Source organism: Periplaneta americana, chromosome 16, assembly GCF_040183065.1.
Source record: "Periplaneta americana isolate PAMFEO1 chromosome 16, P.americana_PAMFEO1_priV1, whole genome shotgun sequence".
NCBI lineage: Eukaryota > Metazoa > Arthropoda > Insecta > Blattodea > Blattidae > Periplaneta > Periplaneta americana.
Genome location: NC_091132.1, coordinates 166,083,085 through 166,097,236, shown reverse-complemented (window position 1 = coordinate 166,097,236; position 14,152 = coordinate 166,083,085). Strand labels below are relative to the sequence as shown.

The 14,152-nt window shown below is 36.0% G+C and overlaps 1 non-coding gene across 1 annotated transcript; it reads right to left on the bottom strand.

The window, feature by feature from the left end:
• Positions 1-2,632: 2,632 nt before the first annotated feature.
• LOC138692312 (U1 spliceosomal RNA) lies at positions 2,633-2,795 on the bottom strand. Its single transcript, XR_011330064.1, has one exon. It is a non-coding gene; the product is annotated as a U1 spliceosomal RNA (small nuclear RNA).
• Positions 2,796-14,152: the final 11,357 nt, after the last annotated feature.

The following is a 14,152-nucleotide window of genomic DNA, read 5'->3' as shown; positions in this document are numbered from 1 at the left end:
GACCGTTACTCCACAGGTGTGTACTTTAAGTTAAATATCCTTATTTTTAAAATCCGCAAATAATCTCAACTATGTGTCCGATTTCATCATAATATATTTCTTCTGCGTTAGTTCTGTTTTTCCTCTGCACTATCAATGCAACCATAATATTGCATTCCTTTCATTATTTTAACAGTAATGCATTTACGATCATATTCACATTCACCAATAATTCAGAACAGTTGATTGCTCGCACTTAGTAGTGAGAAATCACTTCCAATCGCCCCCACTCACTAGATCACTGCTCTACTAGTGATCAGCTGATCGGGTCTCTCGTCGTCATCACTGGCAACTACCTCTAATCACTGGTTAAAATCACCGTGATCGAAAATGAACTGTCACTGCTTCACCGGTGAGTAGAGATGGCCGATATTTCACAAACCGATATTTTGTCACAGGTATTTTTTTGTCACAGATAAACCTGTGACTGATGACGCGAAATATCTGTGACAAAATATCGCTATCGAAATCTGCTCCGTATTCAGTACTCTGTGACTGTTGCAACGTCTGCGACTGATATTTTCTCCTCTACGTCGTGGGTTTGCTCATGCGCATGATACAATAACAGCAATCGGGCGGTGGTATTTGATTATTTTTTCGTGATGCTTTGTTTTTCAATATTATTTTTTTCAAAGTGATGATGTGTTGCAAAGTTATTAGCGGCATTATAATAATACAATCATGAATCTGACATTTTGTTTTCATATTAAGTCTGAATATATGTTTTATAAATATTTTATATATTCCCCCGAGATCTTCACATTTTCATATTACTGTGAATATATATTAATGTATAAGTATTTTCCACTCAATTTTTACGCAGTAACAATTTTTTTTTAGTTATACTATTAATTACAAACAGAATAGTTACAAGAGCCTACATTATTTTAATAACTTTACATGTACTTCTCTCATTTATGTATGATCCAGTTTTAATGTATAGCTCTAACACGAACAGTGCAGGGTAGTATTAATTAAAATAATTAAACTTAAAATAAAATTATTTGTGATAAGTTCATTACCGGTATGTTGTTTATGGTTATTAACTCTTAGGAAATCGCACAGTGCTTCGTAACATTGGTACTCGTGTGGGGTGTTACTTCACCCAATTAATAGGCCTAATCAATGTTCTAAACTTGATATTTAGTGATATTTATCTAGATATTGTTAAAATCATCAACTTGCAAGTAATTTTCAACTTTTAAATATAATATGGGGTAGTTAGCAAAAATTGTCAATTTTATAAATTCCAAAAAGATCTGACATCTAGCAGACACTGATCCAACAAATCGTTCTCATTGCCCTTGCTCACTTTTAAAATAGACCTACACTTACACATAAATGGGATAATTAATTACATTTGAAAATAAGGGGTATCAAACGTAAATCATGTTAGTTCACTCCGTGTCACTGAACGTTATGCTCTTCCGAACTTTCGAAGCATTTCTCACAAGCCGACAACAGCACCTATAGAATTAAAACCGAACGAGATAAAACTTACTTGGCTAAACTAACCTTGAGGTAGTTTCCTTCGTATTCACCTTATACACCTTGCATATACGAATCTGTGACAAGTTAGGTTTGGTTAGTTTAGGCTTTGTTATGCCTTGGATATACGATCAACTGCATCTTCACAAACAATCAAATTCAACGATTTTCACTTCCGAAATCACCGAAACTACCTCAGCGCTAGTTTAACCTGAGCAACTGTCTCTCCACAAAAAAATTCCTTATAAATGTAATGATTTTCACATCCGAAATTGCCGAAACTACTTCAGCGCTAGTGTCACCATCTTATTATAAATGATATAGTGATTACACGATTTAAATAATAATAATAATAATAATAATAATAATACCATTGTTTACCAATACTTTATCTTGTGTAAAATCCTGTCTGAACAACTGTCTTGTTCTGTAATTATTTTCCATTGTTTTTCCGAATACTGATGTTTCGTTAATTTTTATTCTGACTCAATATTATAATGTTAATGCACGACTTAAAATAATTTATCGATTATATTATATACAATAAAAAGGATCAATTTTTAAAACGATTAGGATAATCACATAGCCTCAATTTCTCCGCACTCAACTACATTAAAAATTATCAACTGATCCATATCTACAATCAACTACGATAAAACCTCTTGGTATATGAGGTTAACTTTTTACATGTTACTGTTCAGTTAGATTAGTATTTATTTGTTAATGGTACATGTACATAATTTATTTGTTGGATTTTCCCATATAAACCACTGAAGTGTGGCGTGTATAGAGAAATCGTATTCACATTGCACTGCTCTTCAATATTTCCTGTTAATTTTTATCGGTGTGACAAAATATCGGTATAATTCATGCATATTGTGCTTACTTAGCGATATAAAATATCGGTGTGACAAAATCACAGATAAAAGTCACAGATATTTAATTGTCACAGTTGTCACAGATACTTGAAAATATCGTTTAAGCTCAACTCTACCGGTGAGTGAAAAATCACGTTTTACCCCATCTCTAGTCAAAAAGAACAAGACCGGCCAATTTCATTTTGATAAAGTACACAATACAAAACTATATTAAATTATACATTAACACCGGGACAGCGCGAACTCAGTCCCGACTACCAAAAATTACGCGCCCGAGTTACTCACATTTGGAGCAATCGCAGGGGTCAACCCAACCGCGGTGCAATGGAAGGGTCTCACCCTGGGGGAACCGCCTTCATGATCACGGTAACCCCTACGCCAGGTAAGTATGCCGAGGGATCCTCACTCAGCCCTCTTATGTCTACCCTACGTTCAACTACTCACTGGATGTCTCTTTACAATTCATTAATATTTAATTAACTGTTGAAAATGTAACCGAAAACCCATCATAAAAGCGTTGTATAAAGTGTAGTTATTGGTTAACGCAATGTAGCTTGTCATAATATTTACGCAAAGTTCGCAATAAAATTGTTTTATGTACACTTTTGTATTATTAGTATACATTAAATAGACACTGCCATCTAGCGGCCAAATAGTTTCGAGTTCTACCGTTGGATGTGAAGTTGCGTTCTGAAGTTGGTCCAAGTAGTGAGGCCCGCCCCGGTATTGATCCACTAATCAGAGACTAGTGAGCTCTATACTACAATATATAGTCGATATAGTATAGTATAGAGCTCACTGTCAAAGACAGGCCATCTGTCTTGTTGCTGTAATTATTCAATTCATGTTAGGCTCTTATCTTCTGACATTATTATCTATTATCATTATTATTATTATTATTATTATTATTATTATTATTATTATTTTAATTATGTATATTTTTTCGAATCTAGACTTTATTGTCGCTTATCGACAATTTTTCCGTAGGATAGACTGCCAAGACAGATGTTGGAATGGATCCCTGAAGGCAGGGAAGAGGAGAAGGCCACGGATTATAATGATGGAGGAGATACATAAGGATTGACAGAAGGAGACTGGCAAGATAGAGCAGAATGGAAAAAAAAAAAAAAAAAAAAAAAAAAAAATTGGGTACAGGAAGATGCTTAAGCATTGTTAACCTGTTATGTACAGAGTGTAAGGGGTGTAAGTGCCATTATTATTTAACGGATGATTATTCATGTCATAAGCAAGAAAAAAAAGTCCTAACAATTTTTTTTCTAATTGCAATATTTAACTAATTATGAATGTTCACAATATTAGACGTTTTGCAACGTTGCTGGATGGGGAGGAGGGGGTTTACAAGTACACGTCGGCCTCGGTAGCGTAGTCGGTATAGCGCTGGCCTTCTGTGCTCGAGGTTGCGGCTTCGATCCCAGCCCAGGTCGATGGCATCTAAGTGTGCTTAAATGGAACAGGCTCATGTCAGTAGATTTATTGGCATGTAAAAGAACTCTTGCGGAACAAAATTCCGGCACAACGACTATGCTGATATAACCTCTGCAGTTGGGAGCGTCGTTAAATAAACAATAATCTCACAAGTACACAGTACAGCTCCAGTGGGTTCAGACATACCGGTAGGCCTACAAAACAGATGCTCTGTTCTAATGCAGGGGCGGACCATGACAATACTGTTATTTACATAAAACGAGCAGCAAATACAAACTTTCAATCTCATTAATAGAACATTATGTTAAACTTACATTTTATTTAACAATATTCTTCCATTTTTAATTGTACGTCTAAAAATAAATAATTGTTGTTTACTACACAAAATCACATGAACTTTTTTTTTCTAATGCTACATTATAATCTCCCGTTTCCGTAAAGCCGTATCATTTTTAAATAAATTTCGTGTTGTGTAATTTTCGAAACGGGGTAAGAGACTCCTAGTTTCTAGTAATATAATCGAGAAACTGCTAAAAGTTTCACCGATTAGGTAACTTCTTTGCGGAAGACATTGACGGTACGTCCTTCTTGCCGCAATTTGATTACGAAGACTTTTATAATGATATTCCTGAATTGTGAATGACATTGTAAATTGTTTATCGAATACCTGTACTGAACTGCTATCACCTCGATAGGAGACCTATGGACAGGGAGCTTGAACTCAGCTGATCTATACGTCTATGCATGCTGCAGTCGGCAGCATGATTTCTGCTAAACATGTTGTCACGCCTCTCACGCCAGAATATTAACAAATTTAAGCATGCATTATTATTTAATTTCACGAAAACTGATAGAGCACACAAATATTCATTCAAACTAATATTAACTCTTTGCTAGATAACCTACTGATGTAATTGAAGAGCTCGCGGGAAAAACGACGAATGTCACAGTTTTGTTAAGGTTAATGTCATTATCTAATTCAATGGATCATTACGAAATTTAATGTTGTTCTTATGAAAAATGGTAACAAGGAGAATTATCCCCACGAATACAGTAATCATTCCCTTTATTTTCTATAGAAACAGCACTACATCTTGCAGTTATAGACTCAATTAGATCATTATCTAATCCTTAACAGAAATGTGACATTCATCGCTTTCCCCGCGTTTTCGTAATTTTACTAACGATATATCGCAAATAAAATAAGGGAAGATTTTTTTTTCTGGGAAAACTATGAGGTTTTGATCATATGTTGTACAGCCATTTTTTGATCCTCTATACCAGAAATCGTTAAAAATATCATCGCGATCATTAGCAAAAGTGATGTCGTAGGAGCAGCATAGTAAACCGTCTTTGCTTCACACTCTCCCTTCCGTCCAACTCCCCTACAACTGCAGTACAAATGCATATATCAGTGGCGGGTTACTTGATTAGATTTAGATTGTTTATTCCTCAAAACCTTCAACGTCTGTTCGGAAACGTGTGTTTAAGGAAAAATGGGAAGAACAGTATTTGTTGTATATGGTGACAATGTAGACGCCTCTTGTGTTCTAAAATTCTAATAGGCACTTATAAATCAAACATCTAGCGACATTACTACAAGTCATAAGATCATCACGAAATCATAGGTAAGCATGAACATATCGAGTAATTGTAAACTAAAATGCATACATTAGAAAATAAGAATAAACATAAATTTCTTTTCGTAGATCTGGACGGGGCGAATAAATAAATAAATAAATAAATAAATAAATAAATAAATAAATAAATAAATAGATACATAGATGGATGGATGGATGGATGGATGGATGAATGGATGAATGGATGAGTGAATGAGCGAATGAGTGAATGAGTGAGTGAGTAAGTAAGTAAGTAAGTAAGTAAATAAGTAAATAAGTAAATAAATAAATGAGTGAATGAGTGAATGAGTGAGTGAGTGAGTGAGTGGGTGAGTGAGTGAGTGAGTAAGTGAGTAACTAAGTAAGTAACTAAGTAACTAATTAAGTAAGTAACTAAGTAAGTAAGTAACTAAGTAAGTAACTAAGTAACTAAGTAAGTAAGTAAGTAAATACGTTAATAAATAAATAAATAAATAAATGAGTGAATGAGTGATTGAGTGAATGAGTGAATGAGTGAATGAGTGAGTGAGTGAGTAAGTGAGTAAGTAAGTAACTAAGTAAGTAAGTAACTAAGTAACTAAGTAAGTAAGTAAATAAGTAAATAAATAAATAAATAAATCAACGAACGAACGAACGAACAAAGAAACAAACAAACAAACAAAGAAACAAACAAACAAACAAACAAATAAATAAATAAATAAATAAATAAATAAATAAATAAATAAATAAATAAATAAATTCAAATAAGTGTTGATGAAACAAGCTATGAGTTAAAGTGAACTCAATGCAAGTTATGTTACTGTTTAGGAAATCGCAATATCATTGAAGTTCTATAATGAAGGACAGTTCATTTAAACAGTGTGAATAAAGTTGCTAACATTATTTGTCCCGAATAATCTGATGTTTTAACAGTAAGAAATTATCCACACGAACCATACAAAGGAGGATAAGGGATAATGAAACACTAGCTGGACGAGAAATATAATCAAAAATGCATAAACAGTGGTCTAATCTCTCGCTTTAGGTGGAAACACAGATTTTGATACAGTAGCATTGGTATTGTTCACTCGCGGAGTTACGAAGGATCTCTCTGTATAAGAATATTTGATCGATGTCATTCGCATTTAAAGGAAATAAACAGGAGAGGAGTTATTCCAAGCATAAAGAAAATACATAGAAGAAATGAATCTGAACATAAAGCAACTCTCTTGTATCTGTAGTAACATACGGGACTCGAAATACGACTTTAAAAATGTCTACTAGATGAAGTTACGTGTTATTAAGAGAGCTGGAAATAAGTGAGGACTTAAAGCGTTGCCATTGTATAACACAGCAGACTGGCTTAGAGTTAAAGTTAAAGTTATGTTTTATTTAACGACGCTCGCAACTGCAGAGGTTATATCAGCGTCGCCGGATGTGCCGGAATTTTGTCCCGCAGGAGTTCTTTTACATGCCAGTAAATCTACTGACACGAGCCAGTCGCATTTAAGCACACTTAAATGCTATCGACCTGGCCCGGGATCGAACTCGCAACCTTGGGCATAGGAGGCCAGCGCTATACCAACTTGCCGACCAGGTCGACGATTAGCTTAGATTTATATAAAATGCTCTCCATAGAAAATATGTATAGTCCTATCATAGGTCGCCTGCCGTTATCCTACATATTGTAGCTGCTATGTTTGGCTCTATATTCAATATATTTCGCAACACTTCTTTCCTGAACGAAAACTTGTAATATCTAAACAAAGATCGTGACAATCAGACGCAAATTTACGAGTTGTATTAAGAGTGGCAAATTGTGACGTATTTTCCTAGGTTATTGTAACACAGTAACAAATAAAAGTGAAATAAAATATAATCCAGCCATCCATCCATATATAAATCAATATTGTGCAGTCTACGTCAGATGCTTGTGTTGAGAGTCCGCCACTGGGGTCAGAACGAAGTGCTCTATAGTCCTCGATTGATATTACATCTTTTGTATTGCGACTTGCGTTCAGTGATGTCATCGTGAGTATAAATTTGCCGACGGCTGCTGTAGACCGTCCCCGACGACTACGAAAAGGCCGGCACTTAAACCCCTTCCCCTCTGTATAGCGATGAGAACTTACAGTATGCCTAAATAAAGTTAATTACGGTGCAATATAATTACAGTATAAGATCTGAGATATAAATACACATATATACTTTTTCATTGCCTCTATCATTCCAGCGATTAGATGAGTCATGATGTTTAGAAACTTAGAAAATGGGTTCGTGATCAATTCGGATTAGGGTACGTACACGTTGGAGCGACGATAAACGATAAAAGAAGCAGCGATGCTATATCAGAGAGAATTGAAGCTTGCATTGCCATTGAGGTGTGCATATTGGAGTAACGATAAAAGCGAAGAGACACGATAAAAGCGACGAAAAAGAAAAATTCCATTTTCTTTGCTCTTGTCGTTCATATGATCTCTGATTAAAATAATATTAATCTGTATAAATACCGGTGATTATCAATATATCCGAATATAAATCGATTTATTATTATTTCTGCTTATTAAATTAATTACTGTAGATATTGACAAATTGATCAGTTGTATATTTATTCGTCCTATGTTATGTGATGACAAGAACCAATCACAACACAACGAATTTATACTATCTTTGGGATGAGAAACTGGTTTAATTTTGTACGTATTTAAGTTATATTAACCTTGAACTTGGCAGCTGATACTTTCTATATATCTTCTCTCATAAGTGGATGCATAGAATATCTTCTAGTGATAAATCAAAATGTTCGCTTCCCGCGTCCTCGTTGCTCTGATATGAACACTTGATTCTTTGATAATACCAAAGCGTCACTAGATCATTTCTCTTATCGTACTCTTAGGGTACGTACACGTTGGAGCAACGATAAACGATGCCCACCGTTGTAAAAATTTGTCTGCTTACATTGTTGTGTATACGGAGGTAAGAACTACAAAAAAACAAAGAAAAAATGCCTGTTGTGTGTGCTGAATATAACTGAAATGTCAAAAGGAAAAAGACAACTTATGTATCATATTTCATGTAAATTTTATGAAGTTAAGTCCATAGTTTTGTTAATTAACAGCATTTTTTTTTCATGCTTAAATGTGTAACAACGCCCGGCATAAACAAAATAAATGGTTCACTGGTAATGTACTTAAACCAAATACGGACCCAGTGAAAAACAAATAGCAATAAAATATTAAAATTGTATTTCGACACCGGCATCCTTTATTTCTGGTCTTTCTGTCCTTACTGCTTATAGAAGAAGACGATGAGCTGTAGCTTATAAAAAGTAGGCCTATTTCGGAGACAAACGATTAATCAAATAAATGGTTCACTAATTACTTACTTACAAATGGCTTTTAAGGAACCCGAAAGTTCATTGCCGCCCTCACATAAGCCCGCCAGCGGTCCCTATCCTGTGCAAGATTAATCCAGTCTCTATCATCATACCCCACCTCCCTCAAATCCATTTTAATATTATCCTCCCATCTACGTCTCGGCCTCCCTAAAGGTCTTTTTACCTCCGGTCTCCCAACTAACACTCTATATGCATTTCTGGATTCGCCCATACGTGCTACATGCCCTGCCCATCTCAAACGTCTGGATTTAATGTTCCTAATTATGTCAGGTGAATAATACAATGCGTGCAGTTCTGTGTTGTGTAACTTTCTCCATTCTCCTGTAACTTCACCCCCCTTAGCCCCAAATATTTTCCTAAGAACCTTATTCTCAAACACCCTGAACCTATGTTCCTCTCTCAGAGTGAGAGTCCAAGTTTCACAACCATACAGAAGAACCGGTAATATAACTGTTTTATAAATTCTAACTTTCAGATTTTTCGACAGCAGACTGGATGATAAGAGCTTCTCAACCGAATAATAACACGCATTTCCCATATTTATTCTGCGTTTAATTTCCTCCCGAGTGTCATTTATATTTGTTACTGTTGCTCCAAGATATTTGAATTTTTCCACCTCTTCGAAGGATAAATCTCCAATTTTTATATTTCCATTTCGTACAATATTCTGGTCACGAGACATAATCATATACTTTGTCTTTTCGGGATTTACTTCCAAACCGATCGCTTTACTTGCTTCAAGTAAAATTTCCGTGTTTTCCCTAATCGTTTGTGTATTTTCTCCTAATATATTCACGTCATCCGCATAGACAAGAAGCTGATGTAACCCGTTCAATTCCAAACCCTGCCTGTTATCCTGAACTTTCCTAATGGCATATTCTAGAGCGAAGTTAAAAAGTAAAGGTGATAGTGCATCTCCCTGCTTTAGCCCGCAGTGAATTGGAAAAGCATCAGATAGAAACTGACCTATACGGACTCTGCTGTATGTTTCACTGAGACACATTTTAATTAATCGAACTAGTTTCTTGGGAATACCAAATTCAATAAGAATATCATATAATACTTCCCTCTTAACCGAGTCATACGCCTTTTTGAAATCTATGAATAACTGATGTACTGTACCCTTATACTCCCATTTTTTCTCCATTATCTGTCGAATACAAAAAATCTGATCAATAGTCGATCTATTACGCCGAAAACCGCACTGATGATCCCCAATAATTTCATCTACATACGGAGTTAATCTTCTCAAAAGAATATTGGACAAAATTTTGTACGACGTCAACAAAAGTGATATTCCTCGAAAGTTACCACAGTTGGTTTTGTCCCCCTTTTTAAAAATAGGTACAATTATGGACTCCTTCCATTGTTCTGGTACAATTTCCTTTTCCCAAATAGCAAGTACAAGTTTATAAATTTCGCTATATAATGCACTCCCACCCTCTTGTATTAATTCTGCTGGAATTTGATCGATACCTGGAGACTTGTACTTTTTCAGATTTTCTATCGCAATTTCGACTTCTGAAAGCGTGGGTTCGGGTATAAATGGCTCAGCAGTTTGTATTTCAATTTCGTCCCGATCATTTCTATTTGGCCTATGTACATTTAGTAGTTGCGCAAAATAGTTTTTCCATCTGTTTAGGATTGATGGAGAGTCTGCAAGCAAGTCACCATTCTCATCCTTGATCACGTTTACCCTTGGCTGATATCCGTTCTTAAATTCCTTTATACCCTTATATAAATCTCGAATGTTTTTATTCTTACTATTTGTTTCTACCTCATTCAGTTTTTCCTTCAAGTAACCTCTCCTTTTATTCCTAAGTGTACGACTTGCTTCCCGTCTTTCATTGAAAACTAGTAATAAAGTTAAACTAAATACGGATAAAACCACTACTATTCCGTTTCTAAGCCAGTAACAGCAATAAAATATTAAAATTGTATTTCGACACTCTCATCCAAAATAACGCAAAACTCTGGGGTAGGTCGTATTGTTAGTATTTTGACTGGAAAGACATGAAAGAACATAATTGAGCACCCACGTGCAATAATGGGGTAAGTATGAATATATTTCGCAACTACTTACGCCATTATTGTACGTGGGTGCTTAATTATACACTAATAATAATCTGTGGTGCCATTGCCCTTGGAAGGCCCAGACAGACCAGCCGGCTGTTGGCCTCACATTCACATTTCGATAATAATTATACTCTACTGTAAAAAAAAAAAAAAAAAAAAAAAAAAACTGAAAGCGTGTTTGGTCATGTTTTACCCAAGTTACAAGCTTGGAGGTAAAGGCTGTTTACTACAGTTAGGGCCTACTTTCATTCTATATCTTATGGTATAATAAATAGTTTTGCAACGTGTAGAGACTGGGAAAACAATTTAATAAAATCATCCGCATCATATCATTCATTTTATAGGCAAATTTGCATTCCTTCTAGGAATAGCTCAAATGTTTTAAATTTAGCGTACATAAGTTTAGATTAAGTTCCTAGCACGTATTTGACGAAATACTAGGTTTTTCCACTTCAGTTTAACTGATTTATGCAAACGAAATTAAGGCAGCTGACGATTCTAATGTCACTTATCGCCACGCCCACTTTGTTTTGGGCGCATAAGTTCATGGCGGACGGCCGTTCAATTTTCTTCAAACATGGCGGCGCAATGACCAGTCTATATTTTTCTCTTTCTAACTCGTTGGTAGGAAGCAACGAGTTAGAAAGAGAAAAATATAGAGTGGTCATTGCGCCGCCATGTTTGAAGAAAATTGAACGACCGTCGGTAATGAACTTATGCGCCCAAAACAAAGTGGGCGTGGTGATAACTGACATTAGAATCGTCAGCTGTCTTAATTTCGTTTGCATAAATCAAACTGAAGTGGAAAAACCTAGTATTTCGTCAAATACGTGCTAGGAACTTAATCTAAACTTATGTACGCTAAATTTAAAACATTTGAGCTATTCCTAGAAGGAATGCTTAAAAGAATAACCTAAGCAAAATTGTCATGTAGTATGACAAGAAGTCCTAGCAAATATACTGAAGAAAATGTTAATATTCCTAGGTTCTTTTAAATGCGACCTGCAAGATTGCCTATAAAATGAACGAGTATGATTCGGATGATTTTATTAAATTGTTTTCCCAGTCTCTACACGTTGCTAAACTATTTACTATACCATAAGATATAGAATGAAAGTAGGCCCTATCTGTAGTAAACAACCTTTACCTCCAAGCTTGTAACTTGGGTGAAACATGACAAAACACGCTTTCAGTTTTTTTTGTTACAGTAAAGTATAATTATTATCGAAATATGAACGTGAGGCCAACAGCCGGCTGGTCTGTCTGAGCCTTTCAAGGGCTGTGGTACTACAGATAATTATTAGTGTATAATTGAGCACCCAAGTACAATAATGGGATAAATAGTTACGAAATATATTCATACTTACCCCATTATTGCACGTGGGTGCTCAATTATGTTCTTTCATGTCCTTCCAGTCAAAATACTAACAACAATACGACCTACCCCAGAGTTTTGCGTTATTTTGGATGCGAGTGTCGAAATACAATTTTAATATTTGATTGCTATTACTAGGTTTGAAACGGAATTGTAGCGGTTTTATCCGTATTTAGTTTAACTTTATTACTAGTGAACCATTTATTTGATTAATCGTTTGTCTTCGAAGTAGGCCTACTTCTTATAAGCTACAGCTCATCGTCTTCTTGTATAAGCAGTAAGGACAGAAGGAGCAGAAATAAAGGATGCCGGTGTCGAAATACAGTTTTAATATTGTATTGCCATTTGTTTTTCACTGGATCTGAGACGGAATTGTATTGGTTTTATCTGTATTTAGTTTAAGTACATTACCAGTGATGCCAAACTTTCAGAACGGCCCCAAGGTTCACTCAGCCTTCTATAAAATTGAGTACCGGGTCTTTCCCGGGGGTAAAAGGCGGTCAGAGCGTGGTGCCGACCACACCACCTCATTCTAGTGCCGAGGTCATGGAAAGCATGGGGCTCTACCTCCATGCCCCCCAAGTGCCTTCATGGCATGTTACGGGGATACGTTTACCTTTACCTTTTTACATTACCAGTGAACCATTTATTTTGTTTATGCCGGGCGTTGTTACACATTTATGCATGAAAAAAAATGCTGCTAATTAACAAAACTATGGACTTAACTTCATAAAATTTACATGAAATATGATATATCAGTTGTCTTTTTCCTTTTGACATTGCAGTTATATGCAGCACACACAACAGGCATGTTTTTTCTTCGTTTTTTTTGTACTTCTTACCTCCGTTATACAACATTGTAAGCAGACGAATTTTTACAAAGGTGGGCGCTTAGCTCACATCTGTCGTGTTTCGCGGTGGCACCGCAAAGAGCGCTGTACAGGACAACATGGCCACTCTATAGTCTTCTCTTTCTAACTCGTTGGTAGGAAGACTAACAGCTGTTCGTCAGAGACATCTAGCGACCTTGGTAGGAAGCGCGCTGCCGCGCCATCTCTCATTGCATGTTTGAATTCCTTCGAATGAAACAATTTCGAGGTGTCAAGCAGCCAGCTCGCAAACGAAAGAACCGCCAACCAGCTCGCGAACGAACTGACTCTTTTGAATGACATTCTCTTGAAAGCACGAGCTGACGAGCGCCAAAGAATCGGTAAACTCATATAACAATAAAAAGGAAACAAATATGAAGTGATGTTTTGTACTTACTTACTTACAAATGGCTTTTAAGAAACCCGGAGGTTCATTGCCGCCCTCACATAAGCCCGCCATCGGTCCCTATCCTGAGCAAGATTAATCCAGTCTCATATCCCACCTCCCTGAAATGCATTTTAATCTTATCCTCCCATCTACGTCTCGGCCTTCCCAAAGGTATTTTTTCCTCCGGTCTCCCAACTAACACTCTATACGCATTTCTGGATTCGCCCATACGTCCTACATGCCCTGCCCATCTCAAACGTCTGGATTTAATGTTCCTAATTACGTCAGGTGAATAATACAATGCGTGCAGTTCTGCGTTGTGTAACTTTCTCTATTCTGCTGTAACTTCATCCCTCTTAACCCCAAATGTTTTCCTAAACACCTTATTCTCAAATACCCTTAATCTCTGTTCCTCTCTCAAAGTGAGAGTCCAAGTTTCACAACCATACAGAGCAACCGGTAATATATCTGTTTTATAAATTCTAACTTTCAGATTTTTTGTGATGTTTTATACACTTGGTCAAAATGAAAGTGACCGGCGCACAGTGGGGCCAAGAGGGGGAAAAGTTCGCAATAATTATTTTAGTGGAATTTAGGT